The sequence below is a fragment of the Artemia sp. Qi Xiang Cuo genome, chromosome 4, assembly GCF_049724085.1.
Source record: "Artemia sp. Qi Xiang Cuo chromosome 4, ASM4972408v1, whole genome shotgun sequence".
In the NCBI taxonomy this organism is placed as follows: domain Eukaryota; kingdom Metazoa; phylum Arthropoda; class Branchiopoda; order Anostraca; family Artemiidae; genus Artemia; species Artemia sp. Qi Xiang Cuo.
The window spans coordinates 49534236-49560043 of NC_142797.1; positions in this window are offsets into that span (position 1 = coordinate 49534236).

The following is a 25808-nucleotide window of genomic DNA, read 5'->3' on the forward strand; positions in this document are numbered from 1 at the left end:
TTATTCTCCGCAAACGGCATATTTTTTTTCCATCTTTTCCATAGAGAGCCTGGCACTGGAACATCGTAGAGAGTTGTTCAATAGCTTATTTTAAAGGAAATTAATTGGATTAAAAATCTTTAGTAAATAAAATAAATTATTTCTAAAAGAGAATAAATTTTTCCACCAAAAACTGCATTTTTGATGTCTTTTCAAGCAGCAGTCTTTTCAAATATATTTGATTTTTGTACATAAATCATAATCGTATACAATCGGTAATATTTGAACCCACAACTCCGAAGAGACTGGTGGCTCTCCTGGTTGCAGCGATAGCTAGCAATCCGGGTTGCAGCGGTAGCTAACAACCTAGTAAGAGACGATCATGTCCAATGTTAAGAAATAAAATAACCCATAGCTCCGAAAAAAGCAGTCAAATCAAAACAAAAGTACACCAATAGAACCGCCTTGTCCGAAACCCCTGTATAGGAAACTTTCTGTCATTTGGCTCGAACAGCAAGGGAAATATATTGGCTTGAAACTCATCCGGGTTGCAGCGGTAGCTAGCAACCTAGTAAGAGACGATCACGTCCAATGTTAAGAAATATAAAAACCCATAGTTCCTAACAGAGGAGTCAGATCAAAACAAAAAGTACACCATTAGAACCGCCTTGTCCGAAACCCCTGTATAGGAAACTTTATGTCCCTTGGCTTGAACAGCAAGGGAAATATATTGGCTTGAAAATCAAGCAAATTGACTTTTACCACGTTATTCTCCCCAAACGGGATATTTTTTTCTTTTTTCTTTCTTTTCCAGAGATAGCTTGGCACTGGAACATCGTAGAGGGTTGTTCAATAGCTCATTTTAAAGTAAATTAATTGGGTTAAAAACCTTTTGTAACTAAAATAAATTATTTCTAAAAGAGAATAAATTTTTCCACCAAAAACTGCATTTTCGATGTCTTTTCACACTCCAGTCTTTCAAACATTATACCAGCAGTAAGATTTGAACCCACGCCTCCAAAGAGACTGGTGGCTAACACCAGTGCCTTGGACCACTCGGCCAGGCTGCCTCTCATAAATAAATATATATGTGAATTTGGGTTGCAGCAGTAGCTAGCAACCTAGTAAGAGATGATCAGTCCAATGCTAAGAAATATAACAAAACTCCTAAAAATAGAGTCAGATAAAAACAAAAGTACATCATTAGAATTACCTTGTCTGAAACCCTACTAGATAAATAATGAATGTCATCATAGTTTTATATTAGAGCTATGACGTGAATAGAAAAACATGAAATTATATTGTTGTTTCTGAAGACGTCATGAAATAATATCATTGCTCTATGACGTCAACAAAATCATTACGCTGTGACGTCATAATTACTACTTAAGAACTACAAAGATGAAAATGTTCTCATTCATAATTACATAATGGTTTCAATCAAGCAAGTCGCACGCAAGTTGAAAAAACAGTACTACACAAACAACAGAGATAGTATCTTGAAATTATAATAAAGATCGAACTCTTCCCTATACTAACTTGCATACGCAACTTCACTATAGTTAAGATTACAGTATTTATATTATGCATCATTATAAATTATAAAAGGTTCAAATGTTCGAAGATTATAGAGTTAAAAATTTTCCCACCCCGGGAATCGAACCCGAGCCTGTTAAGTGAAATCCGGGTTGCAGCGGTAGCTAGCAACCTAGTAAGAGACGATCACGTCCAATGTTAAGAAATATAAAAGCCCATAGTTCCTAACAAAGGAGTCAGATCAAAACAAAAAGTACACCATTAGAACCGCCTTGTCTGAAAACCCTGTATAGGAAACTTTCTGTCCCTTGGCTTGAACAGCAAGGGAAATATATTGTCTCGAAAATCAAGAAAATTGACTTGAACCACGTTATTCTCCACAAACGGGATATTTTTTTCTTTTTTTCTTTTTTTCTTTTTTTGTATCCAGAGATAGCTTGGCACTGGAACATCGTAGAGGGTTGTTCAATAGCTCATTTTAAAGGAAATTAATTGGGTTAAAAATCTATAGTAACTAAAATTAATTATTTCTAAAAGAGAATAAATTTTTCCACCAAAAACTGCATTTTTGATGTCTTTTCACACTGCAGTCTTTCAAACATAATCGTATACCAGCGGTAAGATTTGAACCCACGCCTCCGAAGAGACTGGTGGGTAACACGAGTGCCTTGGACCACTCCAAAAACTGCATTTTGATGTCTTTTCACACTGCAGTCTTTCAAACATAATCGTATACCAGCGGTAAGAATTGAACCCACGCCTCTGAAGAGACTGGTGGCTAACACCAGTGCCTTGGACCACTCGGCCAGGCTGCCTCTCATAAATAAATATATATGTGAATTTGGGTTGCAGCAGTAGCTAGAAACCTAGTAATAGACGATCAGTCCAATGCTAAGAAATATAAAAACCCAAAACTCCTAAAAATAGAGTCAGATCAAAACAAAAGTACATCATTAGAAATACCTTGTCTGAAACCCTACTAGATAAATAATGAACGTCATCATAGTTTTATATTAGAGCTATGACGTGAATAGAGTGACGTCATAATTAGTATATAAGGAAAGTCAAAACTGAAAATTCTCTCATTCTTGATTAGAATAATGGTTAGATCAAAGCAGGCTATACGCAAGTTGAAGAAAGAGTACTACACAAACAACAGAGATAGTAACTTGAAAAGAAAAAAGCAAAGGTATTCAACCGACCAGGTGTATCGAGAAGTAATAATTGAGAGAGCAAAACAAAGGTATTCAACCGACCAGGCGTATCGCGAAGTAATAATTGAGAGAGCAAAAGAAAACAGCAAGATGTGTTATCACAATGATGAAGATTATAGACATGCAAAAATTGAGACAGCCAAACAAAAGATCAAGGAACGGTATGGTAATGATGAACATTACAGAGAAGCAAGAATTGAGCAGGCTAAACAAACGATCAAGGAGCGTTATCACAATGATAAACTTTATAGAGAAGCAAGAATTGAGCAGGCTAGACAAAAGATCAAGGAGCGTTATCACAATGATAAACTTTATAGAGAAGCAACAATTGAGCAGGCTAGACAAAAGAGCAGGGAAAGTTATCACAATGATGAAGATTACCGAAACAAACATAAGAAAAAAGTTGCTACCAGAATAATGGGTAGATACTGGGGTGACAAAAGCTATAATGAAAAAATTAAATTCTCTGCGAGGTTGTACCGAAGAACGCATAAGGACAAAGGGAAAAATTACATTCAGAAATACAAGAAGATGGCAAAAATGCAGGCTGATCTTCGTAAATTGAGAAATATTTTACGCATGTTTTACCAGGATCACTAAAAGTATTCAAAATTACAGATTAAAATTCTCTTTGAAAGAGCGGATGCTGTTGAAAAGTCGGCTAGAAATTCCTTGGCAAAGCTTCATAGTAATATCCAAAAGAAATTACAATAAAGAACGACACCTAGCCCATGTTAACTGAAAGCTTTTTCTTTCTCCTCAGCTAGCTGGGCATTTACAGTAATAAAGAACGATCTCTCTCCCATACTAACTGATATATGGTGGTTCCAGGTGTAGTTACATTACATAAAGGATCGATGTGGTTCATTATAAATTATAAAAGGTTTAGAGCTTCTAATGTTCGAAGATTATAGAGTTAAAAATTTTCCAATACCGGGAATCGAACCCAGGCCTTCTAGATCAAAGCCAGCTTTCCTATCCGCTACACCATATGGGACTATAAAACAGCAGGATTTAAGAACCATATGCATATTATTATTTCATCGTATTTTCCGGGTTGCAGCGGTAGCTAGCAATCCAGGTTGCAGCGGTAGCTAGTAACCTAGTAAGAGACGATCACGTCCAATGTTAAGAAATATAAAAACCCCTAACTCCTGAGAAAAGAGGCAGATCAAAACAAAAATTACACCATTAGAAACACCTTGTCCAAAACCCCTATTAAGGAAACTTATCACTCTTTGGCTTGAATAACAAAGAAAATATATTGGCTTGAAAATCAAGAAAATTGACTTTAACCAAGTTATTCTCCACAAACGGGATATCTTTTTTTTCCGCTTGATTTTCCTCCTCAACTAGCTGGGCACTGGAAAATCATAGAGAGCTGTATAATAGCTCATTTTAAAGGAAATTGCAACATCTAGTCACTTTTGTAATTAAAAATAAAATACAGTAAAGAACGATCTCTCATCCATAGTAACTGATAAATTGTGGTTCCAGGGGTAGTTACTTGAGGTTCGTCTCTTACTATTTCAAAGAAGAAAAAGCCGTAGGCTTTTTCCTGTTTGTAATGATATCCGGGTTGCAGCGGTAGCTAGCAACCTAGTAAGAGACGATCACGTCCAATGTTAAAAAATATAAAAACACATAGTTCCTAAAAAAGGATTGTAGTAAATAATTGTAAAGATTATAATAAAGAACGAACCCTTCTCTATACTAACTTCTATAGGCAGCTTAACTATAGTTAAGATTAAAGTGTTTATATTAAGACAATGCAAAACGTATGAGAAAAAATTGAAAAATTCTATAAACTGCAAAAATATTTAGAATGTTTGAGTAACAATTTCACTTTATGAAAAGAAGCAATACATATTCCTAAATTATATAAAAGAACATATAGTAAAGAACGACATCTAGCCCATGTTAAGTGAAACATCCGGGTTGCAGTGGTAGCTAGCAACCTAGTAATAATTATTAATATAATAATAATAATAATAATAATAATAATAATAATAATAATAATAATAATAATAATAATAATAATAATAATAATAATAATAATAATAATAATAATAATAATTATAATAATAATAATAATAATAATAATCCGGTAATAATAATAATAATAATTAATAGTAAGAGAGAATCACGTCCAATGTTAATCCGGGTTGCAGCGGTAGCTAGCAACCTAGTAAGAGACGATCACGTCCAATGTTAAGAAATATAAAAACCCATAGTTCCTAACAAAGGAGTCAGATCAAAACAAAAAGTACACCATTGGAACCGCCTTGTCCGAAACCCCTGTATAGGAAACTTTCTGTCCCTTGGCTTGAACATTAAGGGAAATATATTGGCTTGAAAATCAAGAAAATTGACTTTAACCACGTTATTCTCCCCAAACGGGATATTTTTTTCTTTTTTCTTTTTTTTTCTTTTCCACAGATAGCTTGGCACTGGAACATCGTAGAGGGTTGTTCAAAAGCTCATTTTAAATGAAATTAATTGGGTTAAAAATCTAAAGTAACTAAAATAAATTATTTCTAAAAGAGAATAAATTTTTCCACCAAAAACTGCATTTTTGATGTCTTTTCACACTGCAGTCTTTCAAACATAATCGTATACCAGCGGTAAGATTTGAACCCACGCCTCCGAAGAGACTGGTGGCTAACACCAGTGTCTTGGACCACTCGGCCAGGCTGCCTCTCATAAATAAATATATATGTGAATTTGGGTTGCAGCAGTAGCTAGCAACCTAGTAAGAGACAATCAGTCCCATGCTAAGAAATATAACAAAACTCCTAAAAATAGAGTAAGATCAAAACGAAAGTACATCATTGAAACTACCTTGTCTGAAACCCTACTAGATAAATAATGAATGTCGTCATAGCTTTATACGGTAGCTAGCAACCTAGTAAGAGACGATCACGTCCAATGTTAAGAAATATAAAAACCCATAGTTCCTAACAAAGGAGTCAGATCAAATAGTATTCCGATACAATAGGTCAAGTAAAATAGAATTTATGCTCCTAGTGGAAGCTCGTAAAACCCGTCCCCCTCCCTGTGCTAGGATTGTTGTCTGGCTGTGACAATGGATATTATCTCTAAATACAGAGAATTAAGGTGATAGTATTCCAATACAATAATTCAAGAATAATAGACTTTATGCTTCTCGTGGAAACTCGTAAAACCCTTCCCCCTCCCCGAGCTAGGGTTATTGCGTTGCTGTGACAATGGATATTACCTCTAAATACAGAGAATTAAGGTGATAGTATTCCGATACAATAAGTCAAGTATAATAGAATTTATGCTCCTAGTGGAAGCTCGTAAAACCTTCCCCCTCCCCACGCTAGTATTATTGTCTGGCTGTGACAATGGATATTATCTTTAAATACAGAGAATGAAGGAGGTAGTATTCAGATATAATAATTCAAGGATAATATAAATTATGGTTCTATTGGAAGCTCGTAAAACCCTTCACCCTCCCCATGCTCGGGTTATTAACTGGCTTTAACAATGGATATTACCTCTAAATACAGAGAATTAAGGTGATAATATTCCGATACAATAAGTCAAGTATAATAGAATTGATGCTCCTAGTGGAAACTCGTAAAACCCTTCCCCCTCCCCGCGCTAGGATTTTTGCCTGGCTGTGACAATGGATATTACCTCTAAATACAGAGAATTAAGGTGATAGTATTCCGATACAATAAATTAAGTATAATAGAATTGCTGCTCCTTGAGGAAGCTCGCTAAACCCTTCCCCCTCCCCGCGCGAGGATTATTGTCTGGTTGTGACAATGGATATTATCTCTAAATACAGAGAATTAAGGTGATAGTATTCCGATACAATAAGTCAAGTATAATAGAATTTATGCTCCTAGTGGAAACTCGTAAAACCATTCCCCTTCCCCGTGCTAGGATTATTGCCTAGCTGTGACAATTGATATTGCCTCTAAATACAGAGAATTAAGGTGTTTATTCTGTGTGATTTTTTCTTTACTTGGCGGCCATTCAAAAAGCGAGGATTTCTGTTAAATAAATAATTCTTATACCTTTTAAAATAGCTTTAAGGGGGGTTTCAGAGACTGTGTAAATATTTATCGGGGTTTTATTTTTTATGTTCAAGTATTTTCAGTGTAAGCCAATAAAATTACCTCATTCTTTTATTCTAACTTAACTTGTAGGAATAGAACTTCTAGAATAAGGATTCATTCCCTCGACTAAATCAGTTTATTCATGTATAATGGTGAACAAAAGACTATTAATTCACCGTATTCTTCTTTTTCTTATGTAGCTAAACGTTGCACTGTGTTTGTCACACCAACTAGTAAATATTTATCGGGATTTTTTTTTCCGTTCAATTATTTTCAGTGTAAGCCAATATAATGCTAGGGGGAGTAAAAATGGTAGTTATTTAGTACCCGGTAAACAGGTGACTTGATATGCTTCATTAGAAGTAGGTTATTGCTAATCATACCTCCTCGACAGATATTTTTATGGCTCTAACAATTGTACTCAATGCTTGCCCAGAGACACGATGTGGCTTTCCTACTATTGCTCTATGGCCGGTTATCGATACTACCTAGTTTATTGCATGTATTAAATCAGTATTTTTTACACAGTGGAACGATAAACACATAACTAATATCTCCAAAAAAGTGAAGATGAAGCATTTTAAGAAAGTGTGTTCACATGATAGTGTTATTAAAGCATTGAATGCTGACAAGGAGAAGTATTTAAACTATGAAATAAGTACAAGCGGTAGTACTATCGGAAACGTATGCGTGCAATTTCATGACAGTAAAGAATTGAATTTCTTTAGAGTAACAAAAAAATTCAACTTTTATGATGGTGGATATACGAGATTGAGATCTCCGGAGATGATTGCACTCAAAGAGAATGCTAATATAAAAATAATAATTGATAAAGAGGCGCATCTTCTTGCTAGTGCTTGTGGTAACAAGTTACGCAGTGTTAAACCATATCGTCAGCTTTCGGGTATTAGTATTCAAATGAAAGCAAAGACGAAAAAAAGGCCTACTCTTTTACTAATATCATAAACCATACCCTGTTTACGTGCCGGAACTGTTACCTGTGTCAAAATAATGTGATAATAGACAGTGAAATTGCTAGAAAAATAAAAAGGGCATTGGTAGAAAATATCACTAAGGAATATAAACATGAATCGATGAAAAACAAAGCACCAGTAACGTTACTGCCATTGATCAAACAGGCAATGAATCAAATAATACCAAAGACAAAAAGCATATTGACCCTGTCAATGACACACCTATAAAAATTGTGTATGAGTCAAAATGGAATAATGATTATTCTACTGATTACATACGAAGAGAAAACAATAGCTATAGTATCAAGAGAGAACATGGTGAACCATTTTATGGAACAGATTCAAAATGTCCAAAGTTGTTCATTGATATTAATAATGTATAATAATATATATTTTTTGTATTAATATTCTACATGATATTATTTCATTAAAAATATATTATGCCTTACATTGCTATGTGTTCATTGTTTTTAGAGTAAGCTAGCATATCGAACGTTTAGAATGTCTATTAAAACATCGGAGATGTAAGAAAAGGAATTTACATATATCATATGTTAGATAGATAGGTTAACATAGAGAAAATCTAAGTATAAGAATGAATAAATTCTATATAAACATCTATTGACAGATAATTGGGATAGCATTGAGAAAATCATAGTATCGTAAGTAGCAAACTTTTTCTTGAATTCAACTCATGGGAATTCTCGAAATTAAATATCAAAACAATAAAGAGTTTATTACTTACTTGCGATTTTATCATGATTGCTCAAATTAAATATCTGTATTGTGTCCAGGAAGCGAATTCAAGAAAGCGATTGTTACTTACAATTTCTTCACAATTTAATGAAAAGAATAGAACTATTCTAAAGAATAAAAACGGGTTAAGCTTAAAGATATTTATTGCTTAAACGTATTAACAGATTTTTTTGAGAGAAAAAAAACACAACAACAAATTTTAACATAAAAATAGTACTTAGAGTTCAGTCTTAAACATCCACAAACGATGGTCCCATGATATAGAATAGTTTTTACCATGTCTTATTGATTTATCACGAGCAGGTATGTTCTTAGGTATCCACTGTGCGAAGAACCTAACCTCGTCTTCAGGACGGTGATAACCCCCCTTAAATTTAGGACACTTAAACTCTTCTAGATTGAAAAGTGGAATCCTAGGATCACACTTTTGAATTAAAACTTTATCTGTAGGTACATTGCCCTTTACGTAGAGTGCTTCAACCCCGAAAAATCTGCAAATTTCACTGACCTCCTCCTGAACATTTTTCAGTTCCCGGCCAGCATTAATAAGTGGTGTAATCACTCTATCATAGAATCCCTGTCTGTTTATATGACGTAATGTAGTACTCCACAAGCTTTTATCATCCTCAAACATGTTACAGTTCACTATCCAATGATAACAGTCAATTTCTTCGACTTCCATAGACAATAATAAAAATGCATATTCAAATATAACACCAAAAGATTATTTTTTCAAACTGATAAATTCTGTGTCATACAGTCCTATCATCTTGGAAGTTATTAATGTAGTTGTTAAGTAGAAAAATACTTCATCAAACTTTTATACCTTCGCTCAAGGTTGAATGGAGTTATGGCTAGGGAGATGAGCCCTAAAACCATCTGAATTCATTGTCATTGCACCCTTGGAAGTCATTGCAGGGAGGAGTCATTGAACTCTCGGTATCTATTGCATGTAAATGAAGTCTGGAAATTTCAATATTAGAACAATTCTTTTTTTCTCTTTATCACAAACAATTTTCACTTAGCTACACGATGTAGAAATTTAATTCAAGAAATTGTGAAAAAATTCTCAGTAAGTAACAATTTCTTTCTTGAAGTCAACTCTTGGATACACAATACGGAAATTTCATTCAAGAAATTATGAAAATATTTGTAAGTAAGTAACAAGCTCTTTATTGATTTCACGTCTTGAATATACAGTACAGATACTTCATTCAAGAAACGTAATTAAACACGTTTTGAAACTACATGCTATTTGCTTCCCTTTCCTTGGCACCTTTCCAAACGAGCGGGGATTCCCCACTGGTTCCTACACATTGCAAAAAAGTGAGCAGTACGAAAACTCCACGTTTTCAACCAGACTGTTTTTTCTCTTTATCACAAAAAATTTTCACTTAGATACACGATGTAGAAAGTTTAATTCAAGAAATTATGAAAAAATTCTCAGTAAGTAACAATTTCTTTCTTGAAGTCAACTCTTGGATACACAATACGAAAATTTCATTCAAGAAATTATGAAAATATTTGTAGTAAGTAACAAGCTCTTTATTGATTTCACCTCTTGAATATACAGTACAGATACTTCATTCAAAAAACGTGATTAAACACGTATTACAGTAAAGAACGATCTCTCTCTCATACTAACTGATATATGGTGGTTTCAGGTGTAGTTGCATCCGGGTTGCAGCGGTAGCTAGCAACCTAGTAAGAGACGATCACGTCCAATGTTAAGAAATATAAAAACCCGTAGTTCCTAAAAAAAGGAGTCAGATCAAAACAAAAAGTACACCAGTAGAACCGCCTTGTCCGAAACCCTTGTATAGGAAACTTTCTGTCCCTTGGCTTGAACAGCAAGGGAAATATATTGGCTTGAAAATCAAGAAAAGTGGCAGCTACTACAACATTCTGCCTAAACGGGATATTTTTTTTTTTCTTTTTTTTTTTTGTATCCAGAGATAGCTTGGCACTGGAACATCGTAGAGAGTTGTTCAATAGCTCATTTTAAAGGAAATTAATTGGGTTAAAAATCTATAGTAACTAAAATAAATTATTTGTAAAAGAGCATAAATTTGTCCACCAAAAACAGCATTTTTGATGTCTTTTCACACTGCAGTCTTTCAAACATAATCGTATACCAGCGGTAAGATTTGAACCCACGCCTCCGAAGAGACTGGTGGCTAACACCAGTGCCTTGGACCACTCGGCCAGGCTGCCTCTCATAAATAAATATATGTGAATCTGGGTTGCAGCAGTAGCTAGCAACCTAGCAAGAGACGATCAGTCCAATTCTAAGAAATATTTATAATAAAGAACGAACTCTTGCCTATACTAAATTTCATACGCCACATAATTATAGTATAGGTTAGTAATTCAACAGATATCTTCGCACTGGAACATTGTAGAGAGTTGTGCAATGGTTCATTTTAAAGGAAATTAATGGGGTTAAAAACTTTCTTACAGTAAAGAACGATCTCTCCCATACTAACTGATATATGGTGGTTCCAGGTTTAGTTAAATAAAGGACGAATATAGCTCATCATAAATGGCATTTTCAATTATCCGGGTTGCAGCGGTAGCTAGTATCCGGGTTGCAGCGGTAGCTAGCAACTTAGTAAGAGACGATCACGTCCAATGTTTAGAAATATAAAAACCCATAGTTCCTAACAGAGGAGTCAGATCAAATTAAAAAGAGCACCATTAGAACTGCCTTGTCCGAAACCCCTGTATAAGAAACTTTCTGTCCCTTGGCTTGAACAGCAAGGGAAATATATTGGCATGAAATTCAAGAAAATTGACTTTAACCACGTTATTCTCCCCAAACGGGATATTTTTTTCTTTTTTCTTTTTCTTTTCCACAGATAGCTTGGCACTGGAACATCGTAGAGGGTTGTTCAATAGCTCATTTTAAAGGAAATTAATTGGGTTAAAAACCTTTTGTAACTAAAATAAATTATTTCTAAAAGAGAATAAATTTTTCCACCAAAAACTGCATTTTTGATGTCTTTTCACACTGCAGTCTTTCAAACATTTTGAATTTTGAAGCAATCAAACAGTTCATGGTAATGAACTCTATAGTAATAATATCTACTTGTCTCAATAGTAACCGAAACTCTAAAGAACGAGATTTTGATACCAATAGATACATCAAAGCAAATAATTCGTGATAACGAACTGTATGTTGTATAGTAAGAGTGACTCGTCTCAATAGTAAAACTTGCTATATCTAGTTCCTTCTGTAATTAAAGATAAAATATTTTTTTAATAGTTCCGGTTTGCAGCGGTAGCTAGGAACCTAATTAAAAGAGATCATTCGAAGAACATACCATTGTATATATTGGGACTTAGTTAGCTGCTCGATTCCTTGAAAAAAAAAATCTTATTTGTCAACTGAAACTAGAATAATTTCTGAAAATTTTAAACAAAATAATTTTATTTAGCTGCAAAGTGAAAAAATATTTACGGTTTATGAACAATAATTTCCATTTTTTAATTCAAACCAGAAGAAAAACTTGAAAATTTAAAAATTATAATAAAGAACGACGTCTAGCCCATGATAACTGAAATAAACTATTGTTTCAAAATAACTTGAAGCAAATACTTTTAGAAAGTTGCTTCTCTAAGGTATGTTATACAAGGGACCATTAATCATAAATAGGGATTATGTAAGCTTCATCGGTATCATGGCTGTAGAGATGGCTGAAACCTAGTAAAGAACAAACCAGGGCACATATTGAACTTAGTTAGCTGCCTGATTCTCTGAAGTTCGTTTCTTGCTATTCGAAATAAGAAAAAGCCATAGGCTTTTTCCTGTTCGTGATTTTTTATCCGGGCTGCAGCGGCAGCTAGCAACCAAGTAAAAGACAATTACGCCCCATAGTATATTAAAGGACGATCATTAGAAATTACATAAAGGACCGATATAACTTATCAAAAATGGTGTTTGTCAATTATTATTAGAGTAAAGAACATCCGGGGTGCAGCGGTAGCTAGCAACCTAGTAAGAAACGATCACGTCCAATGTTAAGAAATATAAAAATTCATAAGTCCTAAAAAAAATATAATAAAGAAAATAAAGAAAATAAAAAAAGATCTGTCCTTATATCGCAAAAAAATATTAAAAAGCATGTCAGATGAGAAAAACTCCTGTTCTCATTCTAGTGTCATGGAATCTACCACCTTGGATAGGAATGCACATTTTGACATACGGGTTGCAGCGGTAGCTAGCAACCTAGTAAGAGACGATCACGTCCAATGTTAAGAAATATAAAATCCCATAGTTCCTAACAAAGGAGTCAGATCAAAACAAAAAGTACACCATTAGAACCGCCTTGTCCGAAACCCCTGTATAGGAAACTTTCTGTCCCTTGATTTAAACAGCAAGGGAAATATATTGGCTTGAAAATCAAGAAAATTGACTTTAACCACGTTATTCTCCCCAAACGGGATATTTTTTTCTTTTTTTCTTTTTTTTCTTTTCCACAGATAGCTTGGCACTGGAACATCGTACAGGGTTGTTCAATAGCTCATTTTAAAGGAAATTACTTGGGTTAAAAATCTATAGTAACTAAAATAAATAATTTCTAAAATAGAATAAAATTTTCCACCAAAAACTGCATTTTTGATGTCTTTTCACACTGCAGTCTTTCAAACATAATCGTATACCAGCGGTAAGATTTGAACCCACGCCCCCGAAGAGACTGGTGGCTAACACCAGTGTCTTGGACCACTCGGCCAGGCTGCCTCTCATAAATAAATATATATGTGAATTTGGGTTGCAGCAGTAGCTAGCAACCTAGTAAGAGAAGATCGGGCCCCATGGTAAAAACTAAACTAACCCATAACTTCTAAAAGTATTTACAGTAAAAAACGATCGCTCATGCATAGTAACTGATATATGGTGGTTCCAGGGGTAGTTACTTGTGGTTCGTCTCTTACTATTTCAAAGAAGAAAAAGCCATAGGATTTTTCCTGTTTGTAATGATATAGCATAAAACGAATTCCAAGTTGTAACTGACGTCATCCTGGTTGTTATAGTAAATTTTATAGTAAAGAACGATTTATAATAAAGAACGAGCTCATGACTATACTAAATTTTATACGCCAATTAATTATAGTATAGGTTAGTAATTCAACAGATAGATTGGCACTGGAACATCGTAGATAGTTGTTCAATGGCTCATTTTAAAGTTACATAAAGGACCGATATAGTTCATCATAAATGGTATTTGTCAATTAGGTTTTTTTTATATAATTATCCATTTTCCGGGTTGCAGCGGTAGCTAGCAACCTAGTAAGAGACGATCACGTCCAATGTTAAGAAATATAAAAACCCATAGTTCTTAAAAAAAAGATTATATTAAAGAACAACCTCTAGCCCATATTAACTGAAATTATGTAAGTTTCATTGGTGTCATGGTTGTAGAGATGGCCAAAACCTAGTAAATTACATAAAGGACGATATAATTCATTATAAATTTGGATTATGTAATTTTATAAGTCATCGGTAATGTTCCTAATAAATGGGTGTTCATGGTTGTAGAGATAAGTGAAACTGAGTCAAGAACAAGCCGTGGCTTATCTAAAACTAAAAGTGATGATAATAAAAGCCTCTTATGAAAATTTGCATTTCTGGGGTGTGGTACTGTATTTTACTTAATGACCCATGGAACAAGAAACAGCCGCAAGCATATTGAATTGCAAATGAAAACATTGCACTGCGCAATCTGGTGGTAGACGATAAAACAAAAAGACAACGGAATGAAGGACCGTATTAGTTTAGCATGTGTGACTTTTTAAAAAATTACAGTAAAGAACGATCACTCTCCCATACTAACTGATATATGGTGGTTCCAGGTGTAGTCCGGGTTGCAACGGTAGCTAGCAATCCGGGTTGCAGCGGTCGCTAGCAACCTAGTAAGAGACGATCACGTCCAATGTTAAGAAATATAAAAACCCATAGTTCCTAAAAGAGGAGTCAGATCAAAACAAAAAGTACACCATTAGAACCGCCTTGTTCGAAACCTCTATAAAGGAAACTTACCGCCCTTTGGCTTGAATAACAATTATAATAAAGAACGACCTCTTGCCTATACTAAATTTTATACGCCACTTAATTATAGTATAGGTTAGTAATTCAACAGATAGCATGGCACTGGAACATCGTAGAGAGTTGTTCAATGGCTCATTTTAAAGGAAATTAATTGGGTTAAAAACCTTTTGTAATTAAAACAAATTATTTTTATTACATTAAGAAATTTTAATTATGTTCCTTAAGAAATCATCATAAGTAAAAATTTCCCGTATGGAAATTGAACTCAAGCCTGCTGGGTGACAGCTATCCCAACCTCTAGACCATATAGGATATATTAAAATATCCGATTAATGAAGTTTATGTTAAAGAACAAATTATAAACATAATTAGCTGCCTGATTATTTGAGGATCGTCTCTTACTATTCCAAAGAAGAAAAAGCCGTAGGCTTTTTCCTGTTTGTAATTTATTTTATAATAAAGGATGAACTTCAGGCTTTACTAACTGAAAAGTTTAGTATTTTTATATAGTAAAGAACGAGCTCTAAATGATAGTTGTAGCTATAGCTGCAATCAAGTGAAAGACAAACCGAAGCATATAGTAACTAAAATTTTTAAATATGTTTTGGAAAATCATAATTGCTATAGATGGCAAAACCTAGTGAAAGGCGAACCAGAGCCCATAGTAACTAAAATTGAAAAAACGTGCTTTGAAAACACGCTTTGAAAACATTTTTACATAAAGAATCGATAACGTTTATGATAAATGGGGCCTAAGCTGCTTTCAGTGGATATAGCTGAAACCGAGTAAAGTCTGGGTTGCAGCGGTAGCTAGCAACCTAGTAAGAGACGATCACGTCCAATGTTAAGAAATATAAAACCCATAGTTCCTAACAAAGGAGTCAGATCAAAACAAAAAGTACACCATTAGAACCATCTTGTCCGAAACCCCTGTATAGGAAACTTTCTGTCCCTTGGCTTGAACAGCAAGGGACATATATTGGCTTGAAAATCAAGAAAATTGACTTTAACCACGTTATTCTCCCCAAACGGGATATTTTTTTCTTTTTTTCTTTTTTTCTTTTCCACAGATAGCTTGGCACTGGAACATCGTAGAGGGTTGTTCAATAGCTCATTTTAAAGGAAATTAATTGGGTTAAAAATCTATAGTAACTAAAATAAATTATTTCTAAAAGAGAATAAATTTTTACACCAAAAACTGCATTTTTGATGTCTTTTCACACTGCAGTCTTTCAAACATAATCGTATACCAGCGGTAAGATTTGAACCCACGCCTCCGAAGAGACTGGTGGCTAACACCAGTGTCTTGGACCACTCGGCTAGGCTGCCTCTAATAAATAAATATATATGTGAATTTGGGTTGCAGCAGTAGCTATCAATATAGAAATATATAAAACTCCTAAAAATAGAGTAAAAAATAGAGTCAGAAAAGAAATATAACAAAACTCCTAAAAATAGAGTCAGATCAAAACAAAAGTACATCATTAGAACTACCTTGTCTGAAACCCTACTAGATAAATAATGAATGTCGTCATAGCTTTATATTAGAGCTATGACGTGAATAGAAAAAAACGAAATTATATTGTTGTTTCTGATGACGTTATGAAATAATATCATTGTGCCATGACGTCAATAAAATCATTACGCCGTGACGTCATAATTACTACTTAAGAACGACAAAGATGTAAATTCTCTCAGTCTTGAATAGAATAATGGTTAGATCGAAGCAAGCTATACGCAATTTGAAAAAACAGTACTACACAAACATTTTATAATAAAGATCCGGGTTGCAGCGGTAGCTAGCAACCTAGTAAGAGACGATCACGTCCAATGTTAAGAAATATAAAAACCCATAGTTCTTAAAAAAAGAGTCAGATCAAAACAAAAAGTACACCATTAGAACCGCCTTGTCCGAAACCCCTGCATAGTAAAATTTCTGTCCCTTGGCTTGAACAGCAAGGGAAATATATTGGCTTGATTTACATTAAGGAATGATCTGTAGCCCTTTGTAACTGAAGTAATAAAATGAATCACTATATAGATGATTTTGTTAATTGCAGCAATAGCTAGCAACCAAGTAAGAGACAATCACGTCCAATGTTAAGTCAAACTAGAAAAATACCTTAAAATTTTAAAATTAATTTAATTTTTTGTTAGATTCTAACTACCTGACGTGTGATTTTATGTCTTTTCCAATTCCAAGATCACAATAATGAAGAATATTATTTTATTTTCCGGGTTGCAGCGGTAGCTAGCAACCTAGTAAGAGACGATCACGTACACCATTAGAACCGCCTTGTCCGAATCCCCTGTATAGGAAACTTTCTGTCCCTTGGCTTGAACAGCAAGGGAAATATATTGGCTTGAAAATCAAGAAAAGTGGCAGCTACTACAACATTCTGCATAAACGGGATATTTTTTTTATTTTTTTCCGGGTTACAGCGGTAGCTAACAACCTAGTAAGAGACGATCACGTCCAATGTTAAGAAATATAAAAACCCATAGTTCCTAAAAAAAGAGTCAGATCAAAACAAAAAGTACACCATTAGAACCGCCTTGTCCGAAACCCCTGCATAGTAAAATTTCTGTCCCTTGGCTTGAACAGTAAGGGAAATATATTGGCTTGAAAATCAATAAAAGTGGCACCTACTACAACATTCTGCCTAAACGGGATATTTTTTTCTTTTTTTTTTTCTTTTTTTTTTTCTTTTTTCTTTTCCACAGATAGCTTGGCACTGGAACATCGTAAAGGGTTGTTCAATAGCGCATTTTAAAGGAAATTAATTGGGTTAAAAATCTATAGTAACTAAAATAAATTATTTCTAAAAGAGAATAAATTTTTCCACCAAAAACTGCATTTTTGATGTCTTTTCACACTGCAGTCTTTCAAACATAATCGTATACCAGCGGTAAGAATTGAACCCACGCCTCTGAAGAGACTGGTGGCTAACACCAGTTTTTCTATCTAGGATCATGTCTATTTGTTTCTGTTACTGTATGTAAAATTCACCTGAGCCACTACTACCTCCTCCAGTCGGTTCTACATAGGTATATACTACTATGACTTGTACCTTACACTTCAAAGTGGTAAAAGGAGCAACTAGAATGGTATTATTTATACCTTCCCAACCTAAGCAAGACATAGAAGCATCTTTATTCATCCTGAGCCGTACTCCCTGCTTATGAACCCAATGCTATATATATATATATATATATATATATATATATATATATATATATATATATATATATATATATATATATATATAGAACCGGGAGCTCGGCGGCTTCGCCCCCAGGCCCCGGTACTTGGCACGTGGCAGGTTTCTATATATGGATTCTCATTGTCGCTTGTCTTATAATAAAGAACGACCTCTTGCCTATACTAAATTTTATACGCCACTTAATTTTAGCATAGGTTAGTAAATCGACAGATTGCTTGGCACTGGGACATCGTACAGAGTTGTTTAATGGCTCATTTTAACGAAAATTAAAAAAATTACATTAAAAGACGATCATTGGAATATAATAAAGAACGACCTCTTGCCTATACTAAATTTTATACGCCACTTAATTATAGTATAGGTTAGTACTTCAACAGATAGCATGGCACTGGAACATCGTAGAGAGTTGTTCAATGGCTCATTTTAAAGGTATAGTAAAAAACGAACTCTTGCCCTTAGTTACCTATGTCTTGTCAAATTAGCTAATTAATTTCATCGAATTTTGTTTTAAAAATAATTCCCACACCGGGATTCGAACCCAAGACAATTAATTGAAAGTCAACTACCCTAAACCACTAAACCATATGAGACATATATAGAAAGCTAATTAATTGTTTTATGATCTCTTATAGCAAAAATTTCATCGGTTATAGCTGAAACCTAGTAAAGAACAAACCACGGCACATAGTAACTATTTCCGGGTTGCAGCGGTAGCTAGCAACCTAGTAAGAGACGATCACGTCCAATGTTAAGAAATATAAAAACCCCTAACTCCTAAAAAAAGAGTCAGATCAAAACAAAAATTACACTATTAGAACCGCCTTGTCCAAAACCCCTATAAAGGAAACTTACCGCTCTTTGGCTTGAATAAAAAAGAAAATATATTGGCTTGAAAATCAAGAAAATTGACTTTAACCACGTTATTCTCCACAAACGGGATATTTTTTTCTTTCGTTATAATAAAGAACGACCTCTTGCATATACTAAATTTTATACGCCACTTAATTATAGTATAGGTTAGTAATTCAACAGATAGCATGGCACTGGAACATCGTAGAGAGTTGTTCAACGGATAATTTTAAATAAAATTATTGGGTTTAAAAACCTTTTATTAATTAAAACAAATTATTTTTATTACATTAAGGAATTTTTACAATAAAAAACGACACCTTACCCATGTTAAGTGAAACATAAATAGGGATTATGTAATTTCCATCAGTATCATGGATGTAGATCTGGCTGAAACCTAGTAAAGAACAAACCATTACAGTAAAGAACATTTCATGTTAAAGATTGATCAATGATGCCATAATTATAGTTTGTAGCCAGGTCGTCTCTTACTATTCCAATTAAGAAAAAGCCATAGGCTTTTTCCTGTTTGTTACATTAAAAGACGATCATTGGAATAACAAACAATTGCATACATTGGAATTAGTTAGCTATTACATTAAAGGGTGAACTATAGCCCATAGTAACTGGAATCCAGGCTGCAGCAGTAGCTAGCAACCTATCGGGGTTGCGGCGGTAGCTAGCAGCCTAGTAAGAGATGATCACGCCCCATAGTAAAAATTAAATAGTCAAACAGTTCGTCTTAACGAACTGTTGTAGTAGGAGCGAGTAGTCTCAAGAGTAATACTCATTAAAAGTTACGAGCCCGGTAAAATTTGTCCTATTTTCAAAATTTTATAATAAAAAACGACCTCCAGCCAATAGTAACTTATCAGGGTTGCAGCAGAAGCTAGCAATCTAGTAAGAAACGATCACGTCCAATTATAAGAAATATAATAACCCATAACTCCTAAAATCGGAGTCAGATCAAAACAAGCAATACACTATTATAACCATTTTGTCCAAAACCCCTATATTGGAAACTTACTGATCCTTGGCTTGAATAACAATGGAAATATCCTGGGTAGAAAATCAAAACTGCATTTTTTTTTATAGCCCTGTAGTAGATTATGTTATTATAATATCAAGAATGTGTCACCTCTACGTGCTTCTGTAATAAAAGAACATTGAAAACAAAATCAACGTCTTCCAAGGAACAGCTGAATATCAAACAAAAGAAATTGACCCCGGGTGGGCTTGAACCAACAACTGTTCGGTTAATGACCGATCGTGCTAGCCATTTGCACCACAAAGTCATAAATTATTCTATTAAGGACCAATATATCTCATCGTAAATGGTGTTTGTCAATTATGAAATTAAAAGAGGATAATTGGAATACAAAATTATTGCATACATGAGACTTAGTTAGCTACTTGATCGTTTGAGGTTCGTCTCTTACTATTTCAAAGAAGAAAAAGCCGTAGGCTTTTTCCTGTTTGAAATATTTTCCGTTTTGTTTTTCGGATTGTTATAATAAAGAACGAATATTTTACCGATTATCTACTAATAACCATATATGACGTAATAAGTGAAATGATGTAATATCTAAAACCTATTTTTTACTAATAACCATATATGACTTAATGAGTGACGTGACGTAAAAACTGAAAAAATTAATTTTTTTTATTTTTGTTTTTAGTTCAGAATCGCTAAAGTTATAAACTGCAAAAATATTTATGGTGTCTGAACAATAGTTTTAATCTTTTAATTTAGACTAGAAAAATACCCAAAAATTTAAAATTTAGTTTCATTTTTTGTTAGGTTCTTGATACTTGATACGTGACATAAACATCTGGGTTGCAGCGGTAGCTAGCAACCTAGTAAGAGACGATCACGTCCAATGTTAAGAAATATAAAAACCCATAACTCCTAAAAAAAGAGTCAGATCAAAACAAAAAGTACACCATTAGAATCGCCTTGTCCGAAATTCCTATAAGGGAAACTTACCGTCCTTTGGCTTGAATAACAAAGAAAATATATTCGCTTGAAAATCAAGAAAATTGACTTTTACCACGTTATTCTCCACAAAGGGGATATTTTTTTCTTTTTTTCTTTTTTTATTTCTTTTCCACAGATAGCTTGGCACTGGAACATCGTAGAGAGTTGTTCAATGGCTCATTTTAAAGAAAATTAATGGCGTTAAAAACTTTTTGTACTTAAAACAATGTATTTTTAAAATTGAATCAGTTTTTTACGAAAAATTACATATTTCATATTAAAGATTGATCAATGACGTCATAATCGTATACCAGTGGTAGGATTTGAACCCACACCTCTGAAGAGACTGGTGACTAACACCAGCGCCTTGGACCACTCGGCCAACAAAAATATCCCACAAACAGGATATTTTTTTCTTTCTTCTTCTTCTTCTTCTTGTTTTCCACAGATAGCTTGGCACTGGGACATTGTAGAGAGTTGTTCAATGGCTCATTTTAAAGGAAATCTCTAGATCTAGTGCCATTTATACTGAATTTTTTTTTAATTAATTATTTTTTACGGAAAACTTAATTTCTTATCCGGGTTGCAGCGGTAGCTAGCAACCTAGTAAGAGACGATCACGTCCAATGTTAAGAAATATAAAAAACCATAGTTTCTAACAAAGGAGTCAGATCAAAACGAAAAGTACACTATTAGAACCGCCTTGTCCGAAACCCCTGTATGGGAAGTTTTCAGTTCCTTGGCTTGAACAACAAGGGAAATATATTAGATTGAAAATCAAGTAAAGTGGCAGCTACTACAATATTCTGCCTAAACGGAATATTTTTTTACATAAAGGACCGATATAGCTCATCATAAATGGTGTTTGTCAATTAGGTTTATTTTAAATGAATATCCATTTTGATAGCTGAATATCAAACAAAAGAAATTGACCCCGGGTGGGCTTGAACCAACAACTGTTCGGTTAATGACCGATCGTGCTAGCCATTTGCACCACAAAGTCATAAATTATTCTATTAAGGACCAATATATCTCATCGTAAATGGTGTTTGTCAATTATGAAATTAAAAGAGGATAATTGGAATACAAAATTATTGCATACATGAGACTTAGTTAGCTACTTGATCGTTTGAGGTTCGTCTCTTACTATTTCAAAGAAGAAAAAGCCGTAGGCTTTTTCCTGTTTGAAATATTTTCCGTTTTGTTTTTCGGATTGTTATAATAAAGAACGAATATTTTACCGATTATCTACTAATAACCATATATGACGTAGTAAGTGAAATGATGTAATATCTAAAACCTATTTTTTACTAATAACCATATATGACTTAATGAGTGACGTGACGTAAAAATTGAAAAAATTAATTTTTTTTATTTTTGTTTTTAGTTCAGAATCGCTAAAGTTATAAACTGCAAAAATATTTATGGTGTCTGAACAATAGTTTTAATCTTTTAATTTAGACTAGAAAAATACCCAAAAATTTAAAATTTAGTTTCATTTTTTGTTAGGTTCTTGATACTTGATACGTGACATAAACATTTTTATAATAAAGAACGACCTCTTGCCTATACTAAATTTTATACGCCACTTAATTATAGTATAGGTTAGTAATTCCACAGATAACTTGGCACTGGTACATCATAGAGAGTTTTTAATGGCTCATTTTAAAGTTATATAAAGGACCGATATAGTTCATCATAAATATTATTTGTCAATTATTACAATAAAATACGATCATTGGAATAACAAACCATTGGAAGCATTGGACTTAGTTAGCTACTTGATTGTTTGATGTTCGTCTCTTACTATTTCAAAGAAGTAAATGCCGTAGGCTTTTTCCTGTTTGTGACCAGGTTATATATATCAGATACGTCGCTATATTTAATTTATTTCGGACAAAAAAAGCAAAAACTTATTTATAAAGTTACCCATTCCTAAATCAGCTTCAAATTAGGATTCTTCCTCAGTTGGCAGTTACTTTTTATATTTGTTTTTAAATGGTATTATAAAGATCGAACTCTTCCCTATACTAACTTGCATAGGCAACTTCACTACAGTTAAGATTACAGTATTTATATTATACATCATTATAAATTATAAAAGGTTCAAATGTTTGAAGATCCGGGTTGCAGCTGTAGCTAGCAACCTAGTAAGAGACGATCACGTCCAATGTTAAGAAATATAAAAACCCATAGTTCCTAACAGAGGAGTCAGATCAAAACAAATAGTACACCATTAGAACCGCCTTGTCCGAAAACTCTATAAAGGAAACTTACCGCCCTTTGGCTTGAATAACAAAGAAAATATATTGGCTTGAAAATCAAGCAAATTGACTTTTACCACGTTATTCTCCACAAATGGGATATTTTTTTCTCTTTTCTTTCTTTTCCACAGATAGCTTTGTTTATAATAAAGAACGACCTCTTGCCTATACTAAAATAAAAATCCATTAGATACATTTAATTTAGTTAGCTACTTGATTGGTTGTTATCCGGGTTGCAATGGTAGTTAGCAACCTAGTAAGAGACGATCACGTCCAATGTTAAGAAATATAAAAACCCATAGTTCCTAACAAAGGAGTCAGATCAAATTCAAAACTACACCATTAGAACCGCCTTGTCCGAAACCCCTGTATAGGAAACTTTCTGTCCCTTGGCTTGAACAGCAAGGGAAACATATTGGCTTGAAAATCAAGAAAAGTGGCAGCTACTACAACATTCTGCCTAAACGGGATATTTTTTTTTCTTTTTTTCTTTTCCACAGATAGCTTGGCACTGGAACATCGTAGAGGGTTGTTCAATAGCTCATTTTAAAGGAAATTAATTGGGTTAAAAATCTATAGTAACTAAAATAAATTATTTCTAAAAGAGAATAAATTTTTCCGCCAAAAACTGCATTTTTGATGTCTTTTCACACTGCAGTCTTTCAAACATAATCGTATACCAGCGGTAAGATTTGAACCCACGCCTCCGAAGAGACTGGTGGCTAACACCAGTGTCTTGGACCACTCGGCCAGGCTGCCTCTTATAATTTGGATTGCAGCAGTAGCTAGCAACCTAGTAAGAGACGATCAGTCCCATGCTAAGAAATATAAAAACCCAAAACTCCTAAAAATAGAGTAAGATCAAAACAAAAGTACATCATTAGAACTACCTTGTCTGAAACCCTACTAGATAAATAATGAATGTCTTCATAGCTTTATATTAGAGCTATGACGTGAATAGAAAAACACGAAATTATGTTGTGGTTTCTGAAGACGTCATGAAATAATATCATTGCGCCATGACGTCATCATGAAATAAAATCATTACGCCGTGACGTCATAATCCGGGTTGCAGCGGTAGCTAGCAACCTAGTAAGAGACGATCACGTCCAATGTTAAGAAATATAAAAACCTATAGTTCTTAAAAAAAAGAGTCAGATCAAAACAAAAAGTACACCATTAGAACCGCCTTGTCCGAAACCCCTGCATAGTAAAATTTCTGTCCCTTGGCTTGAACAGCAAGGGAAATATATTGGCTTGAAAATCAAGAAAAGTGGCAGCTACTACAACATTCTGCCTAAACGGGATATTTTTTTTTTTTTTTTTCTTTTTTTTTTCTTTTCCACAGATAGCTTGGCACTGGAACATCGTAAAGGGTTGTTCAATAGCGCATTTTAAAGGAAATTAATTGGGTTAAAAATCTATAGTAACTAAAATAAATTATTTCTAAAAGAGAATAAATTTTTCCACCAAAAACTGCATTTTTGATGTCTTTTCACACTGCGGTCTTTCAAACATAATCGTATACCAGCGGTAAGAATTGAACCCACGCCTCTGAAGAGACTGGTGGCTAACACCAGTGCCTTGGACCACTCGGCCAGGCTGGCTCTCATAAATAAATATATATGTGAATTTGGGTTGCAGCAGTAGCTAGCAACCTAGTAATAGACGATCAGTCCAATGCTAAGAAATATAAAAACCCAAAACTCCTAAAAATAGAGTCAGATCAAAACAAAAGTACATCATTAGAAATACCTTGTCTGAAACCCTACTAGATAAATAATGAACGTCATCATAGTTTTATATTAGAGCTATGACGTGAATAGAGTGACGTCATAATTAGTATATATCCGGGTTGCAGCGGTAGCTAGCAACCTAGTAAGAGACGATCACGTCCAATGTTAAGAAATATAAAAACCCATAGTTCCTAAAAAAAGAGTCAGATCAAAACAAAAAGTACACCATTAGAACCGCCTTGTCCGAAACCCCTGTATAGGAAACTTTCTTTCCCTTGGCTTGAACAGCAAGGGAAATATATTGGCTTGAAAATCAAGAAAATTGACTTTAACCACGTTATTCTCCCCAAACGGGATATTTTTTTCTTTTTTCTTTTTTTTTTCTTTTCCACAGATAGCTTGGCACTGGAACATCGTAGAGGGTTGTTCAATAGCTCATTTTAAAGTAAATTAATTGGGTTAAAAACCTTTTGTAACTAAAATAAATTATTTCTAAAAGAGAATAAATTTTTCCACCAAAAACTGCATTTTCGATGTCTTTTCACACTCCAGTCTTTCAAACATAATCGTATACCTTATAATAAAGAACGATCTCTTGCCTATACTAAATTATATAGGCCACTTAACTATAGTAGAGGTTAGTAAATTTACATTAAAAGACGATCACTGAAATAACAAACCATTCCATACATTGGACTTTGTTAGCTACTTGATTGTTTGAGTTTCGTCTCTTACTATTTAAAAGAAGAAAAAGCCGTAGGCTTTTTCCTGTTTGTATTTATAGTTAAAAACGAACTCAAGTCCAAGGAAACTGAACCCTGTGGTTCATTCATATTATCTTCATTATTTTAGCTAGAATGTAAATAAACAAGTTTCTTTTTTATAATAAAGATCGAACTCTTCCCTATACTAACTTGCATACGCAACTTCACTATAGTTAAGATTACAGTATTTATATTATACATCATTATAAATTATAAAAGGTTCAAATGTTCGAAGATTATAGAGTTAAAAATTTTCCCACACCGGGAATCGAACCCGAGCCTGTTAAGTGAAAGTTAACTATCATAGCCACTAGACCATATGGAACCATAAAGAAGTATGATTTTAAGAGCCATATGCATATTATTACTTCACCATACCAATTATAATAAGGCC